The following is a 21,043-nucleotide window of genomic DNA, read 5'->3' as shown; positions in this document are numbered from 1 at the left end:
ATATGGTTACTGCAAGGTGGACAACTATGTCATCTAAAGATCCCTTGTGAATATGATGATGATTGTAATGTGGAAGATGGTGGCAATGATAGTGGCAACTTCTGATGCATGTTTTTTTTTTCTATAGTTTAGATTACATTTGTGCATGATGTTCTAAACAAAATTTAATGTCATGACTTATGAGGATGATTTTCCATGTAATACAAAAAATTCTCTTTAATTACAATTAGTTTAATGAATGACTTGGTTTTTCTCATGTGTACATCATTTGAGTTTATGGGCCTCTAACCCAACAAGATAATTGGGCAAAGGCATGCTAGAATGAATAGTTGCCTATATTGCAATACTTGTAAGTGTTGGTGCAACTTAATTATAGCCATTGCAAGGATTATATAGAATTGTTCATCACCGAAACTACCAACGCATACAAGTATGGCTGAAAACTATTTACTTTGTTGCTAACTAGCAACGTTTATTCTTACATATTACCAACGGTTGTGTATGTGTTGTTATTGGTGCTAGCAACAGCAGCATAGGTAACGCATATTAAATAAGTTGATAGAGACCCTAGCAATGCTTATTTTCACTTTTTGCAATACATATATGTATTGCTAAAGGGGGTTCCTCTTGTAGCGTTAGAGTCTCAGGACAAAGTGAGAATCGGCATCTGGAACATAACTGGTGAGATACTCATTGCTGTGTCCGAGTCGTCGCTTCCGGTGATTGTACGGGGGTCGGCCGCTGTTGCACTTGCTGCGATACTAGTGGGATACATGTTCAACATCCTACTCCTGTTCAACTTGTATGGTCCTGTCGTCTGCATTGGCCTCTCGTCGTGGCGTCTGAGGCAACGTGATTACAATGGCCACGGCGCAGACGACGAAAGTAACCTGACGCGGGGGCTGGACTTCTTCTATACCTTGGTTCTTTGCCATGGTGTGCTCTACTGCCTCTTGCTACTCCTTGTCCTTTCGGAGGCTTATCTCACTACTGAATTATCCCGGCTATGCAAGTTCCTAACTCTATGGGGCTGGAGAAGAGTTGATGCATACCTCCGGGACACCCGTGAGAGGTGCCTGCAGGACCCTGCTGTTCTTGCTTCTGAGCGAACGAGCTTCCTCAGCCACGCGGTTGGGCTGCTGGAGTCCGAGTCGCAGGAAGACTACCTCTCTTCAGCAAGGGAAAGATGCCAGTAGCTTTATTCTTTGCTCCAGGCCAAAGATACAGAGGCTGCTGGATATGCTCGGGTGGAGCAGTGGCAACAACACAGAGATCAGGATGCTCTCCGCGACGATCGTTGCGCATCTGGCCGACGGCATCCAGCTTGCCGAGTTCACTGGAGCAATCCGGTGCGTGTCATCCTTGCTCGAAACCATCAGCAATCAGCAGAACGAGCTATCACCGATCGAAAGAGGATACGTGCGTGGTCCACCACTCGAAATGTGTTGGCGTCCAATTGAGAAGATATCAAGGAAGATACTAGGAACACAGAACGACAACAGTGGCAAGGAAGAAGAAGAAGAACAAGTAGTAGGCTGCAACGAGATGATTGTGCAGGGCCTCAGGATCATCGAGAGGCTCGCCTGTGACCGACACAACCGTAGGGAGATCTGCGCCGCTCCGGGCCTCCTCGCCAAGATCACGGCGCCGCTCTACTCCACCACGCTCATCCAGGACGTCGGCAAGAACGCGTCGTGGGCCGACGTAGCAGGTGGCTCGCTCAGAGCGGTGCACCGCCTCATCCATGCCACTCCGGGGAGAGCCGGCAGAAGGCTGCGCCGTGAAATCTCCTCCAACACAAGGGCGGTCAGAAACCTGGAAGCCATTCTTGATCTGGCCGGGAGCGAACAGCTGCGGATGCCAGCCATGGAGATCCTGACTGAATTAGTCATTGATCCGTCTGTCAAAATCAGCAGGGAAGCCACAGAAAACCTCGTCAGGAAACAGCTGCAGATCTTCCTCTCCGAGGGAGGGGAAGACGATAACAACAACAAGAAGACGACGACGAAGAAGGCCATCAAAGCTACACCTGGGGAGACACTGTCAATAATCCTGTCCATGAGTGAACCTATCTCTAGGTTCACCGTGAAGGAACCTTATGACATTGTTGATCGTCTCACTGCACGGATGCTTGATGCAGAGTACAACATCAGGTATAAAACATTATCAGCTGAAATCTTGGAGAATCTTTGCACCCACTGAAAGGAACTCGTCAATGTAACTTTGCTCCAAAAGGTACGAAAACACTAACTCTGTGTCTTTCTATCGATTACTGCAATTTCAGCACCTAGCAGGCTAGCACGACATAAGTTAATCCTAAGTAATTGAATTTATTCGTCCTTCATTACTTAATCATCAGTTGCATCACGGTTGCAGGTCATCGAAATACTGACAGAACCCAAAACTGAAGAATCTGAAAGAACCATCTCGGCACTGGGTGACAACCATGAGATCGGCGAGATTTCATCACACGGAGACGACGTCGAGAAGCAACATCCAAAGCAGAATGGCCAGGGCTAGAATGCCCGTGGCAATGCATCCGATCAACAAGAAAATGAGGACGAAGCCGAACTGCAACAAGCAATGCTATCCCTGACCTTGGTCATACATGGTAAAACATATTATTCGCCGCACAAAATTATCTTCATGTGATTCACGACGAATTGTTCCTGTGTTTCTGTGACACATGACGAGTTACATTGTTTCTCGCAGAAGCCTTAGTTCCTATGGTTCAAGAGAGTGCTGCCCGTGATGCATTTGTGGACAAGCTCAAGGCGATCATCGACGACAACTGTGAGGAGATGACGCCTATCTCTCTGAGGATCGTCAAGCTCTGCTGCCAGATCGCTATCAGCCGCAACCGCTACACCACCGGTGAGCAGAAGAAGGAATTCCTCGAGTCAATGTCCAAGGCTTCGAAGACCATGGGTAACCTTGAGAGCTGCATGCTTTTCGCTAGAACCGAGAGTGGAATGGAGAACATCGCCAGGCCTCTCCTCTCTGACCTTGAAGAGAAACTGAACAAGTTGGTTGCCTAGAGCTTGATCGTGATGGCTTGATCATTTGGTTTTACTTTCTCGCTTTTTTCTGCGTCAAGTGTGTTAGTTAAATAAAAATGAAATGTACTTTGTTTAAGGAACAGATTGAAATTTTTATGCTGCTTTTGTGAGTGCCTGTAATAATGAACGTGGAGTTCTAAAGTGTGAATGCTGCTGTTTTCGTCAACTTTGAGATTGTGCTCCCTCAAGAGTACTGTATGTACAATCAGCTGTGCACCGATGACAATCTGTTAGGGCCATCTATTTTATCATCACTTCACACGTAGAGATCTATATGTTGGATATGCTTTGGATCGGTTTGGCACAAAGTGGAACTACAAATTAAAATAGGTTTGGATCATACCTTGATCTCCAGAGGTTCCCATTTCTAGGTCTTTGTTCTTCTTTCTTTACTTCTCGATTGGAAGCAGAGAGAGAGATGTGCTATGGCTCTTCCCTGTGTTCTCAGTGGGTTGCTTGATCGGGTAGCGAGAGAAATCTCTTAGGGTTTAATACTTAGGTGTTGATTTCTATTTATAGCCACTGCACACAGGGGGAACCGACACTAGTGGAGGCGGTAAATCCCCCGATCAGGGACTTTCTTGAAGGGGTGATCACTGTAGCGATTGCCCTAAAAAGTCTTTCTTGCCGACTTTGGTTTAGCCGCAAGATCACATTTGTGTTCACACTAACATTCTCCCCCTTGATCGTGAGGCTAAACTTATAAGTTTATTTCTCAATAAAATAGTATACCAAGACAAAAGATTACAGTGACCAATATAAAACATCACAGAATCCAGTGACTATAGCATACCATTATATTTTAAAACAAACTTCTTTAATCTTACGAGCTCTTTGAACTTATTACATTAGGCTTATACAAACTTATGGACTCACTTTTCAATAAAATAGTACATCAAGATACTAGATTACAGTAGTCAATTAAGCACCACTGAACCAAGTGACTATGGTTCCCATTTAATTTCAAAATGAGTCCGCCTTAGTTTTATGGGGAGTCAGTGCCATATAGGTTCCTACTTATTCCAGGATCAAAGGCTTTTTTACCAAACCCATGCCGGCAACATGCTCTTTAAATACAGCGGGTGGTAGGCCTTTTGTAAGTGGATCCGCTAACATCAACTTAGTGTTCATATACTCAACGCTGATTGTTTGATCCTGGATCATTTCTTTCACAACATGGTACTTGATGTCAATGTACTTGGCAGAAGCACTTGATTTGTTGTTACTCGAATAGTATACTGCTGGTTTGTTATGACAGTATAATTTGAGTGGTTTTGATATGCTGTCGACCACTTTTAATCCCGGGATAAAGTTTTTTTAGCCATGTTGCCTGTCCAGTAGCTTCATAACATGCCACATACTCAGCCTGCATTGTCGACGATGCAGTAACTCTTTGTTTGGAGCTTTTCCACGATACAGCTCCCTTTGCAAGGGTGAATATATAACCTGACATGGATTTCTTATCATCAACACACCCTGCAAGATCAGAGTCCGAATAACCAACAACTTCAAGGTTTTCAGACTTTCTATATGTGAGCATGAGGTCTTTAGTGCCTTGTAGATAACACAAAGTCTTCTTAGCTAATTTCCAGTGTTCTAGACCTGGATTAGATTGATATCTGCCAAGCATCCCGGTAACAAAAGCTAAATCAGGGCGAGTGCACACTTGTGCATACATTATGCTTCCGACAGCTGAAGCATATGGTATTAACTTCATCTGCGCAGCTTCATACTCATTCTTAGGACATTGGAACTTTCCATACTTATCACCCTTCATTATAGGAGCAGGCGAGGCTGAACAATTATGCATATTATACTTCTTCAGTACCTTTTCTATATATGCTTTCTGAGATAACCCCAAAACACCATTTGATCTGTCTCGGTAAATCTCTATACCCAACACATAAGTGGCTTCACCGAGATCTTTCATTTCAAACTTAGAGGCCAGAAATTTCTTTGTTTCCAGTAGCATATTTCTGTCATTATTGGCTAAGAGTATGTCATCAACATATAATATTAGGAAGATGAACTTACTCTCTTTAAACTTAGCGTATACACAGTCATCCTTTTTATTTTTTTTAAAACCAAATTGTCTTATGATTTGGTCAAACTTTAGATACCACTGCCTTAATGCTTGCTTTAGTCCATAAATTGATTTCTTTAGATGACATCCCATATGTTCTTTTCCTTTCATAACAAAACCTTCTGGTTGTGCCATGTATACATCTTCATACAGATCACCGTTCAGGAATGCCGTCTTAACATCCATTTGGTGTAATTCCAAATCATAATGAGCAACTAGTGCCATAATAATTCTGAATGAATCCTTAGTAGACACTGGAGAAAATGTTTCATTATAATCAATCCCTTCTCTTTGTGTAAATCCTTTTGCTACAAACCTTGCTTTGAACCTTTCGATATTTCCCTTGGGGTCACGTTTAGTCTTATAGACCCATTTGCAGCCAACTGTTTTGGCTCCTTCGGGAATTTCTACTAAGTCCCAGACCTTATTTGTACTCATGGATTTCATTTCGTCTTTCATAGCTTTTAGCCATTCAGACGAATGTTCACTCTTCATTGCTTCTTTAAATGAGATGGGATCATTATCTAGTATAGGCTCATTCACCTCTTCACTCATAGGTTCATTCACCTCTTCATTCATGTAAGTGACATAGTCACTTGGAATTGCTGACTTTCTAACTCGTTGTGATCTTCTGACGGGTTCGTTATTTTGCTCATCTATCACAATCTGGGGTTGCTGAGCATCCTCATTATTTTCACCATTTGATACACTACTAGAAGTAGTTGCAGGAGCTTCTGCAGGTGTTGCATCATTATTTCTTTCTATTGAAGGTGCAACATGAGTATGTGTTGAGAAAACGGGTTCTTCAATTATAGGCATTGGAACATAATTCCGTTTCTCTTCCAGAACAACTTCTCTGGGTGTCATACTCCCCTTGATTATGTCATTTTCCAAGAACACAGTGTGTCTTGTCTCAATGAACTTTGTAAACTGATTTGGGCAGTAGAATCTATATGCCTTTGACTTATCAGGATAACCGATAAAATGACAACTGATTGTTTTGAGGTCTAATTTTCCCATATTTGGATTGAAAACTCGTGCTTCAGCAGGACAACCCCACACATGAAAATAATTTAGGGTTGGTTTCTTCCCAGTCCATAATTCAAAAGGTGTCTTAGGGACTGATTTACTGGGAACCCTGTTAAGAATGTGTGTAGCTGTTTTAAGAGCTTCCATCCATAACTTTACCGGCAGAGTGGAGTGACTTAACATACTTCGTACCATATCCATAAGAGTGCGATTACGCCTTTCAGCTACTCCATTTTGCTGGGGTTCGCCTGGTGCTGAGTACTGGGCCTTAACGCCACTTTCTTGTAAGAACCTCGCAAAAGGTCCAGAAATTTGACCATAAGTAGTATGTCTACCATAGTATTCACCACCACGGTCAGACCTTACAATTTTGATCTTTCGATCATGTTATTCTCAACTTCTGCTTTGAAGATTTTAAATTTGTCTAATGCCTCAGATCTTTCTTTGATTGGATAGATATATCCATAACGAGAGTAATCGTCGGTGAATGTTATGAATGAATCAAATCCATCCACTGACTTTTCATTAAATGGACCACAAATGTCTGTGTGGATAATTTCCAAAACTCCCATACTTCGATTTGCACCTTTCTTGATTTGCTTGGAATATTTTCCTTTGATGCAATCAATGCAGTGATCAACATCTGCATCTGAGAAGTCCAAAGGATAAAGAATGTTTTCTTTAATGAGACGCTCAATTCTCCCCCTCGAAATATGGCCCAAACGGTAGTGCCATAATTTCGAAGAAGTCTCATTATCGTTATGTTTTCGTTTGGTACTGATATTTGCATTTGAGGAGGAGTCCACATTATAGGTGGCATCGCACACAGAGATTTGATAAAGTTGTTCCCGTCCAACGGCGAGACCAACCTCTTTATTATCATGCATAATTATACATCTATTGTTTCCAAAAGTACAATAGTAACCACCGTTATCTAAACGTGAAACTGAAACTAAGTTTCTTTTCATAGAGGGTACATAAAGAACATCATGCAGCTGAAGTTTGAAGCCAGTATGAAGTGTGAGAGTGAAGTCTCCAATAGCCTCAACTTCAGTTTCAACTCCATTAGCAACTCTAATTCTTCTTTCCCCTCTTCTTAGGGTCCTCCTCATAGCGAATCCCTGCAAGGAATTTGCAACATGAATTGTCGCTCCTGAGTCAATCCACCAAGAATTGGTGGCATAATCAATATTCAGGTATTCATCAACAAAAGAAATAACATCAGTACCTTTCTTACTGAGCCATCTCATAAACCCAATACAGTCTTTTTGGCGGTGTCCACTTTTTCCACAAAAGTAGCACCCATCCTTTTCTTTTCCCTTTTCTTCTGTATAGGGATTTCCTCCAGATTTATTCTGCTGGGATTGACTCGAAGATTGCCCTTTTTCTTTAAACTGAATAGGCTTAGGCTTCAAATACTCCTTAAATTTCATATACTTTTTCTTCTCAGAGTGTTTAAATAGATTTGCATGGTCAACTCTTTCTGCCTTAAGCCTTTCCTCTTCTTGTACACACATGGCTATTAATTCATCAATGCCCCACTTGATCTTCATTGTATTATAATTGATTGTAAATGGAGAAAACTCCTGAGGCAGAGATGACATAATGAAATGGACAAGAAAACCTTCAGAGATTTCCATTTCCATTGATTTAAGCTTAGAAGCCATGTGACATTTCTTCATAATATGTTCCCTCAGATTTCCAGAAAAATCATATCTTTCATTAACCAATCTTTTAATAAGAGTGGTGGCATAAACCTTAGAAGAGCCTTTAAACTGCTCCTCAATTTTAGCAAGATATTCTCTAGCTGTCTGAGTATCTGGAACTGCTCCTCTTATTGCGTCAATAATGGAGCTTTTGATAATCATAAGGCATTTACGGTTTGAAATATCCCATTTTGCCTTTACTTCATCATATATCCTTTTTAGGGTCTCATAATTCTCATTTTCTGGTCTAGGTTCAACCGGAGGATCATTATGGAGGGCATAATCAATATCCAACAGAGCTAGAGTAATTTCCAGCTTTTCTTTAATTGAAGCATGATTACTTCCATTAAGTTGTTCAATATTTCCCATTATTCCGGAAATTTGTGAGGCATAAGATGCTGCATAAGAGAGAATCAGCAGCTAAATAAGTATCTTCTTTTATTGATCAAATCCAAAACAGCTTTGGCCAGAGAAGGAAATGAACAATAATATTTTGTGAATAAGTATTTATTAATCAGCTTTGGCCAGAATAATAAATACAAACCACACTTTATCAATTTGTTTAAAACTCCTTTTATTAATTCAATCAAAACAGCTTTGGCCAGATTTGAATTGAATTAATAAAATTTTGTGATCAAATAAAAGTCAATCAGCTTTGGCCAGAATGACAATTATTTGTCACACTTAATTATAATATTTATTTGTAGCGGAAATAAACTTCATAATGCATAAAACAATAATAATTTTAACTAATAAATATAATATGATCATAAAATAAATAAATAAATGAAAGAGAATTTTATCACATAACAAAATCACTTATTATTCTTATTATCATTAACTAAAACATAATAAATATCTTCAATGTTTAAACACAAATATCATAATCATAATTATAATTCTTTCAAAAAGAAAAATTTAATTGTAATATTATCTCAACCCAATCCTTTTAATTAGGCCCATTACTATGCAGCCCACATAACCTTTTTTTTTTGAAAAATTTTGAGCTGGGCCTTTCTCCCCGAGCCAGGCCGCATTCGGCCTGGCCCATCACAGCCGCGCCGCCCTCCCGCCTGGGCTCCAGACCCAAAAACCTGGGCCTGGGCCTGCGTTCGCCGCCTCCCGCGCGGCCTCGTCAGCCCGCGCCGTCCATCTGATCGAACGGCCGAGATCGCTCCCGCGCGGGACAAAACCGGCGCGGCGGCTGCCCCCGCGCGAAACCCTAGCCCCATTCTCTCCTCCTCTCTTTCTCTCACACCCGCGGCGACCGTGAGCGAGACGACGACGGCGGCGAAACGGCTCACGGCGGGAGTGGTGATGGCGCCGCCGAGCCTTGCTCGCCGGGGCTGCGTGCCGCCATAGCTGGCGCGCATCCCCGTCGAGCGTTGCTCGACGGTGCCCTAAGCACCCGCCGGTCGCTCGCACGAGGAAGATCCGCGGCAGCGACGGCGAGACGGGGCGGCGACAGCTACCTCAGCGAGGCGGTGTCGGCGAGGAGGAGGAGCTGGGCCGGCACGGCGGGTCGCGAGGCCGCTCGGGGACCAAGTCCTCGGGCGCGCGCTCGCCTCTTATTGCGTCGGTGGCGACACGGAGGTCGCCGCCGGCCACCATGCCCTTAGGTAAGCCCGCCGCACTTCTTTTCTTCATGATTTTAGGGTTAGGGTTTCATGATTTGGGGAAATTTTGAGGTCTTTACTGTAGCTAGGGTTTCGGTTCTTGGGGATTTGTCTGAGATTTCCATGAACTTTTGCTTCCCCTTCTTCTAATTTCTTCAAGCCGAAACCCTAGAAGGCCTAATTCTACTTCTTATGCTTCGGGATTGCATGATTTGGGCTTAACTCAACTTGACAGAGGGGTTTGGGCTTGAACATAAAGAACAATTTAAACATGAACACTTATTGAGTTCCAATTTCAGGCCAACCCGGTGCTCTGATACCATTGTTGGATATGCTTTGGATCGGTTTGGCACAAAGTGGAACTACAAATTAAAATAGGTTTGGATCATACCTTGATCTCCAGAGGTTCCCATTTCTAGGTCTTTGTTCTTCTTTCTTTACTTCTCGATTGGAAGCAGAGAGAGAGAGATGTGCTATGGCTCTTCTCTGTGTTCTCAGTGGGTTGCTTGATCAGGTAGCGAGAGAAATCTCTTAGGGTTTAATACTTAGGTGTTGATTTCTATTTATAGCCACTGCACACAGGGGGAATCGACACTAGTGGAGGCGGTAAATCCCCCGATCAGGGACTTTCTTGAAGGGGCGATCACTGTAGCGATTGCCCTAAAAAATCTTTCTTGCCGACTTTGGTTTAGCCGCAAGATCACATTTGTGTTCACACTAACACTATATGGTATACCACCCACATTTTTTCAACCACTCTGTAAAACTTCTGTACTATTAATACACAAGTGGCAAAGATTTTGCCCTTTCTTAAAAAAAAAACTTGTTTTAAAACATCAACATTCCAAAACCGGCCTGCGTAGTTGTTCATGATGTGCTCATCTCGGTCAGTGGGTGGGCGGCTGTACGTCGTGCGGCCTAGCCAAAGGCCAAGTAGACGGGGGTCCAAGGGTGTGTCTAAAAATATGCCGACATTTTTATATTACAAAATATGTTAGATGCAATTATAGTATATAACTTATATGTAATTATAAATAAGTACTCCTAATATGCAATTTGGTTGGGCGAGAGAAGTGAGACGCCTAAATGCGTGTGGTGCTGCGTGAGTGACTTAAGGTTGAGCTCGGTGCACGAGAAGTCGTCACAGAGGTACATGGCGCGCTTAGTGGACCGGCGCAGAGCGGTACTCGAAGAGGCGATGCAGTGACGAGCATGGCTTGCTCCGCTGCCCGCGTCTTCTAGAGACACACAGAGAGAGAGGGGAAGGAGCAGCGGAGGATGGGGAAGTGGGTGTGGGAGATTTGCTCTGGGAAGGAGATGGTTGAGGAAAGTGATCTTCGTGATAGGGTCGGCCTAGGAAAAAAAAATTGGTGACGGACCCACCTAAAGCTATATGTGCACAGGTGAGATGGGAGTTTTATTTGCTTTTAATTTCCTACTTAGAGACTTGGGCTTCTTACTGAGGTCCGGACGTACTGCTATTGCCCTAAAGGCAAGTACTGTAAGGTTTTTAAGCACAAACCCTAAAATATCATGCATGCTTAAATGATGATGTGGAGGAGAGAAGATAAGAGGAGAGAGAGAGAAGAGAGGAGGAGCCACCCCTTATGCAAGGGACAACCTCCATATAAACTTCAAAAACAAAAGAAATGAGAGGGTTTGATTGGTGAAAAGTGTATTAAATGCAATGCATTTATATAAGTTAGTTTTAGTTTTATGGATGGATATGATGTAGATAAAATTAGAGGTGACGATCACCTCTATTATAAAATTTGTCCTAAGCTCTCTTGCTGGCTGCACTTGCGTCATCTACCTGTGGGCCTATCTAATTATTGCAATTTGCAAGGTAAATCTCGTTGTGGAATACTAGCTCTGTTTGAAATACTTCCACCGTCGTTTACCGGAAGTGTAGAACAAAGTAGGGTGGCCATGGGTAAGTCTTTTAACTTAAGCTTCACGTCGTAGACCACAAAGTCCAGTGCCACTGGCAAGCACAACAGCCGGACAGTCCAGGCCTTTTTGTACTTCACTATTCATATACGAGATGCTCTTTTCGCTTCAAAGTATGGGGGTAATTTATTTTTCACTGACATATAAACAGGACGGTCCGGCTAAAAAATATGGAAAAATTGATAGATGCTTTATCTTTTTATTCTTTTAATGATGAAAGTTGATTAAAGTATGGAACCGAAACCGAGGGCCTTCGAATGCCGTGATAAAGAATAAACCGGTGGCGGGACAGCATACCAAGAGCAGGTACAATAACAGACTATAAACCAACTATAAATATATCTTAAGGAGATAAAAAAGAAGATAGAAGATCAACGGGCTACAGATTTATAGCTAGTTACAACACAGACTCCAAGATGCATGTGTGTATGGCAGATGGGTCCAGATATTAATTATGTGGTATATGTTTATAGGTAACTATTGTATAAATTGGTTATTAAATTAACTATATATGATTTGAAGCCAATAGTTGTTAAACTTGCTCTAAGGCTGCGTATTTTTTGATGATCAACTGCCTGCTGCGTTTGAACCTCGAGGTTCCCAATCTCTCCTCGTTTTCCACGTGTATGCTTTTTAAACTACTAAAACGGTACGTTTTTTGCAAAAAAAGTTTCTATACAAAATTAGCTTAAAAAAATCAAATTAATCCATTTTTAAAAAAAAATAGCAAATACTTAATTAATCACATGTTAATCACCGCTCCGTTTTCCGTGCCTGGGAGTGAGAGTACATTCTCAACGAATAGTATTGTGATTGACACAACCATCATGTTAAGGTCAATACGACATTCAACGTATTTGACAGCGAACAATCTATCTACATGTGTTTAAGTGTTTAATGATATTTGGATCCTGTTGAAATAAGATACGAGACTAGGGGTGAAAACGTTAGGAAAACTTTCCGGAGTCCATAACTATTTTCGAAAACGGAACCTGTCGGTCAAAACTTTTTCGGAATTTTTCAGAAACAGTTTCCATCGGAACTTGGAATAGATTGGAAACTTTCTAAAAATTTTCTCGGAATTTCTGGACCCATAGCACAGCCCATACAACACAATAATAACCCGGCCCAATTCCTAAATTCCTGGATTAGAATTTATCAACAATATTAATCTCTTAAACATAGATCATTTATTTTAGATTGTGTTTTGTGATGTACTGTTGAGATTTGAGAATTGGACTCAATAAAGTTTGAAGCTCAGTTTGAGAGGTTTTTATATTCCGATAAATTTTCATTACTGTTTCCACGCCGGTTTGTTTTCGCTCCATTTTCGGTTTCGATAATATTTGATTCTGTTTTTATATCCGGAGTTTCCGATTAAAAAAAAACAAAAACGATAAAGGTGGTTTCCATCTGTTTCCATACCGTTTTCATCCGTACATGGGACTGGTATGTCAGTGGCAGATAAAATAATAGTAGGTGGGGCCTGAAAAAATTAAATATAACTTAAACCTCTATTTCCAATAGATGTATGGCAAATAAATTTAGAGGGGGCTCAGTGGGGCCTCCCATGTTCCTAACGCCGGTAGTGGGGCTCGAGACTCCTTAGCCCCTATGGTAGATCCACCCCATGGTATAAGCAACTTCTAAGATAAATAATCAAATTGCACTCATCTCACGAGGTGTGGTATTATCGATGTATTTTAGTCTTTGTTTTTTTAGAATTACATAGTACAATGCAGACACTCACAACACACGCACACTCACCCGTATGAACGTATGCACGCAAACCCTACCCCTATGAGCATCTTCGAAGACTGGTTCACGGGTACGTCGCCTACCACTGAAAGCACAAAGCTATTAAATCCTGAAAAATTCGCTCTCATGAGGAGTCGAACCCAGGACCTCAGGTGTTACTGAGTTTGTTGTAACCACTAGGCTACACGCTCTTTCGCATTTTACTCTTTGTTTATTGCAGAGATAGGTTTTTATCACTCGAATGGACATCCTTTATTTCTTGCATGTTGCAGGATCGAGATGTCGACTAGAGGGGGGGTGAATAGGCGATTTAAAACTAAATAACACCTAATCAAATCTAACCTAAGTTGCTAGGCTTGGTGAGGGTGAACTCTAACTAAGCAACTAAGTTATGTTTTGCAAACCTAGGGTGATAGTGGCTCAATTGTATCTCTAGGAAAGTAAATCACGCTCCTATGTCAATGTTTTCCGATCCTAGGGTGATATGATCTCAAGTATGTCTCTAGAAATATAAATTGCACAAATGTAAATGCGACAATCAAATGAGACAATGAGACAAGAGATTTTTCACCGAGGTTCGGAAACTCGCCGGTTTCCTACTCCCCATTGAGGCGAGCCTAACTCCACCGCTCAACCACGAAGCCACCGCACGCCCCCTTTGTCAAGGGGTGGGCAAGGTGGGAGCCGGCCCACGGAGAGGACTACCCAAGCCTCGATCACTCGGGGTAGTTCTTCCTTCACTCCGAAGGTAGTGAACTCCAAACCACTCACAAACCGGCGCCGGGCCTCCTCCACAATCTTCTCGGAGAGGTCACCGGGCAACTCCTCCACAAGCCGTCTAGGAGGCGGCAACCTCCAAGAGTAACAAGCAATGACCTGGTGTGGAGATGATCAAGTGCCACACTAGCTCTACAATGGAAGCAAATGCACTTGACTCTTGGCTAAACAACCCTCTAACACACTAGATGGATGAACACAAAGCTCAAGTGAGTGTGAGAGAGGTGCAAGGGGTGTATGCAATTGAATTGGGTGCCAAGAGAGCCCCCTTGCTGCTGGTGGGGAGTATTTATACTCCCACCCACCAAAACTAGCCATTGGGGGCGAAATCCCCAACTTTGTGCTCTGCCGGTCTGAACGAAGGTATATGGCCGATCAGACCGTGCTACTCTACAACGGCTAGAAAACTAGCCGTTGAAGTGCTGTCAGAGGGCCCCATCGACCTGGCCGGTCAGATCGACATGGGGTGGCCGATCAGACCAGCCTCGGCTCGGTCAGACCGCCATCAGCTCGGTCTGACCGACTACTGCTCCGTCGGCTCTGTATCGGCCATCCCGAGCAGCATCATCTCGGCCTCCAGGGGGCCGGTCTGACTGGGAAAGTGCCGCCGGTCAGACCGGCCTTATGCGCTGGTCGGACCGCCCGCTTGGGGCCGGTCAGACCGGCTAGGGCACGCCGGTCAGACCGCCACTATGTGGCCGGTCTGACCGCCCCTGGTCAGGCCGAACCCAGTGAATTTGCAAGTGAATATGTGTGTGATGAAAAAGAGAGCACAAATGAAAATGTGTGACCTAATGTGGCAATTAAAATCGTCTCTTTGCTAGCTCATTACCCCTCTTAATAGTACGGGGAAACTAAAAATAAAGTAGCAAATTTGATCGCCCTACACCTCGATCAATTCTAAATTAAAGCGCTAGTTTTACCGTCTTCTTTTCTTCGCTTCGCACCATCAAATTTTAATTCATCGATAGTCATCCATGCGCACACATGACATGGACCTACCATAAAATATTGTCTCAATAGCAACGGTTAGTTCACAATTAGCGCTTGTCATTAATTACCAAAATTAACACCGGGGGCCTAGATGCTTCAATCTCCCCCTTTTTGGTAATTGATGACAAACATCACAAATATATATAATCAAACATAGAGCACATGGACATATATTGTATTGACAAGCAAAAGCTCCCCCTAAACATATGCATAACAATCACAAATAGCAAATATGGAGCCAATGCACAATTCAATTTCACATTTCAACATTTCACAAACACAAGAGCAATATCTCAATGTGAACTTCAAGAAATATTCATTCATGAGCATAAGATGGTCACAAATATATCAATGTCACACCAACCATCCATCATAGCACAAGTTCACATTATGACCACATAAAAGGCTCACAAATAAATAAAGGCTATTACAAGACCACGAAGGGTCCAAAAGACATAGAGATCAACCAAACGAAAAGGAACATACAATATAGAGTAATAGCCCATTCCCATACATAATATAGCCCATACCTCCTTAACCTATTAGATATGAGGTGACTAACCTCACTACCACTAGTCCCAACCCACAAGACATAGAAACACACTATTCTCCCCCTTTTGGCATCAAGAACCAAAAAGGTCACTCTTGTGGAGGAGAAGGAGGACGCGCCGAAGTGGAAGGATGAGAAGCATCACGGCGGCGATGATAGACAAAAGCTTGGGTACTCTGCAAGGTTTGGACTCGAGAATCCAATACACCCACCCTAGTATGCAATCTTCCCACCGAAGTATTCAAGTTGTCAACATCGGTGCGCAAGCCACGAACATCCTCATGCAATACTTCATGCGCGGTGGATAAGCGTTGAATGCTTTCACTTAGGTTATTAATAGCCTCAAGGACCGGGTTGAAGAATTCATTAGGTTGCATTCCAAAGTAGGCATATTGTGGATGGAAAAAGGCACTTGGATCATACCCATGAGGAGGAGGGGGGGCTGCACTTGAGCTTGCACCCATGAGGAGGAGGGGGGGCTGCACTTGAGCTTGCACCTTGATCAAATGTTGGTTGGCGCACACGAGGAGCTCTAGGGGAGGAGAGTTGGAGACGAGGCTTGTACTCCTTATGTTCTTTTAAATTGTGACCAATTTGTCCCAACTTGCTTTGAATCAACCTCATTATGTAGGGAGCATAATAGATTCCTTGTCCAATAGTCCCCTTTGAGATGGCAATCTCCTTCATCATAAGGTTGATAACATCAAACCGACGACCATCCATAATGGCATCAATAACATGCCAAGCAACTCCGCGTATGTCATCATTGTTGCCGCATCTTGGGAGGATGGTGGCCCTTACTATGCGGTTGATCACACTTGGGAGAGCCCTCAAACCCGCCACCTTTCCATATGTTTGCCTTCCCCCTTCTTCATAAAACTGAGAAAAATGATCAATGGGAAAGGGGTTGTGGGTGTGCTCATCATGAAGGTCATCCCCGTTGTTGAAGCGATTGTGCAAGAGCTCCTTGAATTCACGGCGGTTGATAGAGCATCGGAGGGTCCCCGACATCCACTTCATTGCATCACAATCGCCGGACACCCATACGGTGGCATAGAATTGCCGGATGAGATCTTCATCAAAAGGTTGCTTCATGGTGACAATTCAATCAATCCCAACGGTCCGGAACATCTCTTGCAAATCGTCAAACTCCGGTGTCTCACCAATGTGCCTCCAAGAAATCCACTTGTGTTCGGCGAAGGCTTTGTTGGCATACACTTGTTCATACACAGACTTCTGGAACCGTGTATGAAATCTTGGATCATTATAATCGTTAGGCCTCTAGAATTGATCATGATGACAGAGGATAGTGTATTGTTGAGCATTCCTCAAATTAAGCACAAATTGGATGGTGGAATCGAGAGGACTCCCATCATCACTTGCCTCATCATCTTCACCATTGCCACTCCCATTGTCATCACCATCATCACTTACTTCCATCTCATCACCCTGAACATTTTCCATATTTTCATCATCACTTTGAACATACTCATCTCCGCTTGATTCCTCATTCTCACTGACGGGATCGGGCGGGGGCTCACGACGACCATGGCGAGTGCGGGGAGGCATAGCTGAAAAACAAGGAGCAAAGGATGGATAAGCAACAATTTTAGAAGCCACATAGTGAAGTGGGAGAAGGGGGAGTGCTGTATGTCAGGGGCAGTCAGACCGAGAGCCAAGGCCGGTCAGACTGCAAGCCCCAAGTCGGTCAGACCGACGGCCATAGGCCGGTCAGACCGGAGGCTCACGGCCAGTTAGACCGACGGTCTGGACCGGTCAAACCGGAGGCTCACGGCCGGTAAGACCGACGGTCTCGGCCGGTCAGACCGCCGGCCCTCGGCCGGTCAGACCGCCACTGACAGTAGCACAACCGAAGATGAGAAGAGAAGAGGTAGGTGCGGGATGGAGAAGAAGAGGGAAAAAAAACCTGGGCCCACCAGCTCGGCCGGTCAGACCGGCCCTATGCGGCCGGTCAGACCGCCTCGGCCACGCTAGTTAGACCGGCCTTATAAGGGCGGTCAGACCGGGCAGCGCCCTGCCAGCTGTGCACAGCCCTTGCACAAGTCGGCAACCCCCACACAATAAAATTCAACAAAAATTTAATTTTTGGAGCAATTTTGAAATGTGTGAGTTGAAATATTGCCAACCATTCATAATGTTTGAAATTTATGAAGATTTGCAACAAAACTCACTTGAGTGCTAGGAGGTGACCTTTTATGGTCTATAGGGGTTTTTGGACGAATTTGATTTTCAAACAACTTTTGAAATATTTGGTTTTTGAATAAGATTTGAATATAAAAAACATTTCAAATCCTCCTCTCTACCAATTTTGTTTTGAAACTTTTCTCAAATTCCTTCTCAAACTCATTTTGGGGTTTAATCTCATTTTGGCCAAAAACAAGATTCTAGTTTCTTCAAAACAAGGCCAAAAGGCCATTTTCATCCAAAATACATTTTTCTTGCAATATGAGGCTTGGAAAACATATAGGGACCCTTTTGAAACATTTTCCAAGAGATAGTTTTCAAATTTCATTGATTTTGCAAAAGTTTTGACTTATGTTGACTTGGACATTTGAAAATACTACTAGCACCACTAGTTGATTTGCTCACATATAAGGGGAGGTAGAGCACATGCAAGAGTGCAAAACTCCCCTTTAATGTGACATGCTCTTTTTTCACAATGAAGAACCAAATGGCAATAAATCCAAAGTATAAGAGCAAATAAGAGCAAATATACAATATGCAAAAAGAAGCAACCATGGTGCACCATCTCAAGCCACATTAGAGAAATCTATGACATTTAACTCATTCCTCAACTTGCAAAAGCGGGTTTCATCAAGAGGCTTGGTAAAGATGTCGACTAGTTGGTCCTCGGTTCTTATGTGGCTAATGACTATATCACACTTGGCAACATGGTCTCTTAGGAAGTGATGGCGAATGTCAATATGCTTGGTTCTAGAATGTTGGACCGAGTTAGTGGCTATTTTTATGGCACTATCATTGTCACATAAGAGTGGGGTTTTGGTGAAGGATATGCCATAGTCCAACAAGATTTGTTTCATCCAAAGCAATTGGGCACAACAACTACCCGTAGAAACATATTCCGCCTTGGCGGTAGAGAGGGCTACGGAGTTTTGTTTCTTGGATGACCATGACACAAGGGATCTACGAAGCATTTGGCAACTACCGGATGTGCTCTTTCTATCCACTTTGCAACCGGCATAATCCGAATCGGAATAGCCAACAAGCTTAAATTTAGCACCTTTTGGGTACCACAAGCCAATAGTAGAGGAATGCTTTAAATATCTTAGAATCCTTTTCACGGCCACTAAGTGACACTCCTTAGGAGCGGCTTGAAACCGTGCACACATGCAAACACTAAACATGATATCCGACCTAGATGCGGTAAGGTAAAGCAAGCTACCAATCATGGAACGATAAAGCTTTAAATCTACCGGTTTACCTCCCTCATCAAGGTCGAGATGCCCGTTGGTTGCCATAGGTGTCTTGATGGGCTTCGCATCCTCCAAGCCAAACCTCTTGAGTAGATCCTTGATGTACTTGGTTTGGCTCACGAACGTCCTATCCTTGAGTTGCTTGATTTGAAGTCCAAGGATGAAGCTCAACTCTCCAATCATGGACATCTCAAATTCCCTAGACATCATATCACCAAATTCCTTGCAAAATACCTCATTAGTAGAACCGATGTCATCAACATAAATTTGACACACAAAGAAATCATCACCAATGATTTTTGTGAAAAGAGTGGTGTCAACTTTTCCAATTTTGAAATCCTTTGTCAAAAGAAAATCTCTCAATCTTTCATACCAAGCCTAGGAGCTTGTTTTAAACCATAAAGAGCTTTTGAGAGTTTGTAAACATGGTTAGGATTTTTAGGATCTTCAAAACCGGGAGGTTGTTCAACAAAGACAAGTTCGGCAATTTCACCATTTAGAAAAGCACTTTTCACATCCATTTAAAATAGTTTTATATCAAAGCATGATGCAAATGCAAGAAGGATGCGAATAGCCTCAAGTGTTGCCACGGGGGCAAAAGTTTCACCAAAATCCAAACCTTCAACTTGTGTGAAACCTTGCGCCACCAACCTTGCCTTGTTTCTCACCACCAATCCGTTCTCATCTTGTTTGTTCCTAAAGACCCACTTTGTCCCTATGACATTGTGGTCTCTAGGTCTTTCAACCAAAGTCCACACCTTGTTTCTTGCAAAGTTGTTGAGCTCTTCATGCATAGTATTCATCCAATCCGGATCACAAAGAGCTTCATCTACATGTTTTGGCTCAAGACAAGAAACAAACGAGTAATGTTCACAAATCGAAGCGACACGAGATCGAGTTTGAACACCCTTACTAATGTCACCCAACACTTGGTCAATTGGGTGATCCTTGGAAAGAGCGGTGTGTATTCTTGGAGGCATAGGTGGATCTTGTGCCTTCTCCTCCTCCACTTCAACTTGAGCTTGACTTGGCGAAGCGGAAGTAGATGGCTCATCTTGAGTGGAGGTGGATGGCTTGTCTTCCACTTCAATAGGCTTGACATCTCCAATAGACATGTTCTTCATAGCTCTCATCAAGCCTTCATCACCTACATAATCCAAATTCGCGTGCCCCTCTTGGGAGCCATTAGTCTCATCAAATTGAACATCGGCGGTTTCTTCCACAATACCTTTGTTCTTGTTGTAGACCCGGTATGCCTTGCTATTTGAGGCATAACCTAGAAGAAACCCTTCATCACACCGACTTTCAAATTTGGTTAGTCTAACATCCTTTCGGTAAATATAACACTTGCAACCAAAAACTCGAAAATAGGCAACATTTGGCTTTCTCCCAACAATTAGCTCATAGGAAGTCTTTTTCAAGAGACGATGGAAATAAAGCCTATTGGTTGCATGGCAAGCAGTGTTTATGGCTTTCGCCCAAAAGGAATCGGAAACAGCATATTCATCTAGCATAGTCCTTGCCATCTCAATCAATGTACGATTTTTCCTTTCCACTACACCATTTTGTTGAGGTGAGTAGGTAGCGGAAAGTTCATGTTTGATACCAAGATCATCACAATAGTCCTCGATATTGGTATTCTTAAACTCGGAACCATTGTCACTTCTAATTTTCACAAGAGTGCAACTAAATTCATTTTGGGCCCTTTTTGCAAACTTTTTGAAAAGCTCGGCAACAACAGACTTTTCATGCAAAAAGAACACCCAAGTATAGCGAGAATAATCATCAACAATCACAAGACAATGACTATTACCACCAATGCTCTTATAGGTTGTTGGGCCAAACAAATCCATATGCAACAGCTCCAATGGTCTAGATGTGGACATGATACTCTTAGTAGGATGAGAACATGCACCTTGCTTGCCGGCTTGACAAGCACTACAAAGCTTATCTTTCTCAAACTTCACATCTTTCAAGCCCACAACTAGATCACGTTTTGAAAGTTTGCTCAATTGATTCATGCCAACATGGGCTAGCCTTCTATACCAAAGCCAACCCAAAGAAGTT

The sequence above is a fragment of the Oryza glaberrima genome, chromosome 11 (assembly GCF_000147395.1).
Source record: "Oryza glaberrima chromosome 11, OglaRS2, whole genome shotgun sequence".
NCBI lineage: Eukaryota > Viridiplantae > Streptophyta > Magnoliopsida > Poales > Poaceae > Oryza > Oryza glaberrima.
The sequence above is the reverse complement of the archived record's forward strand: the minus strand, read 5'-3'. Positions refer to the sequence as shown.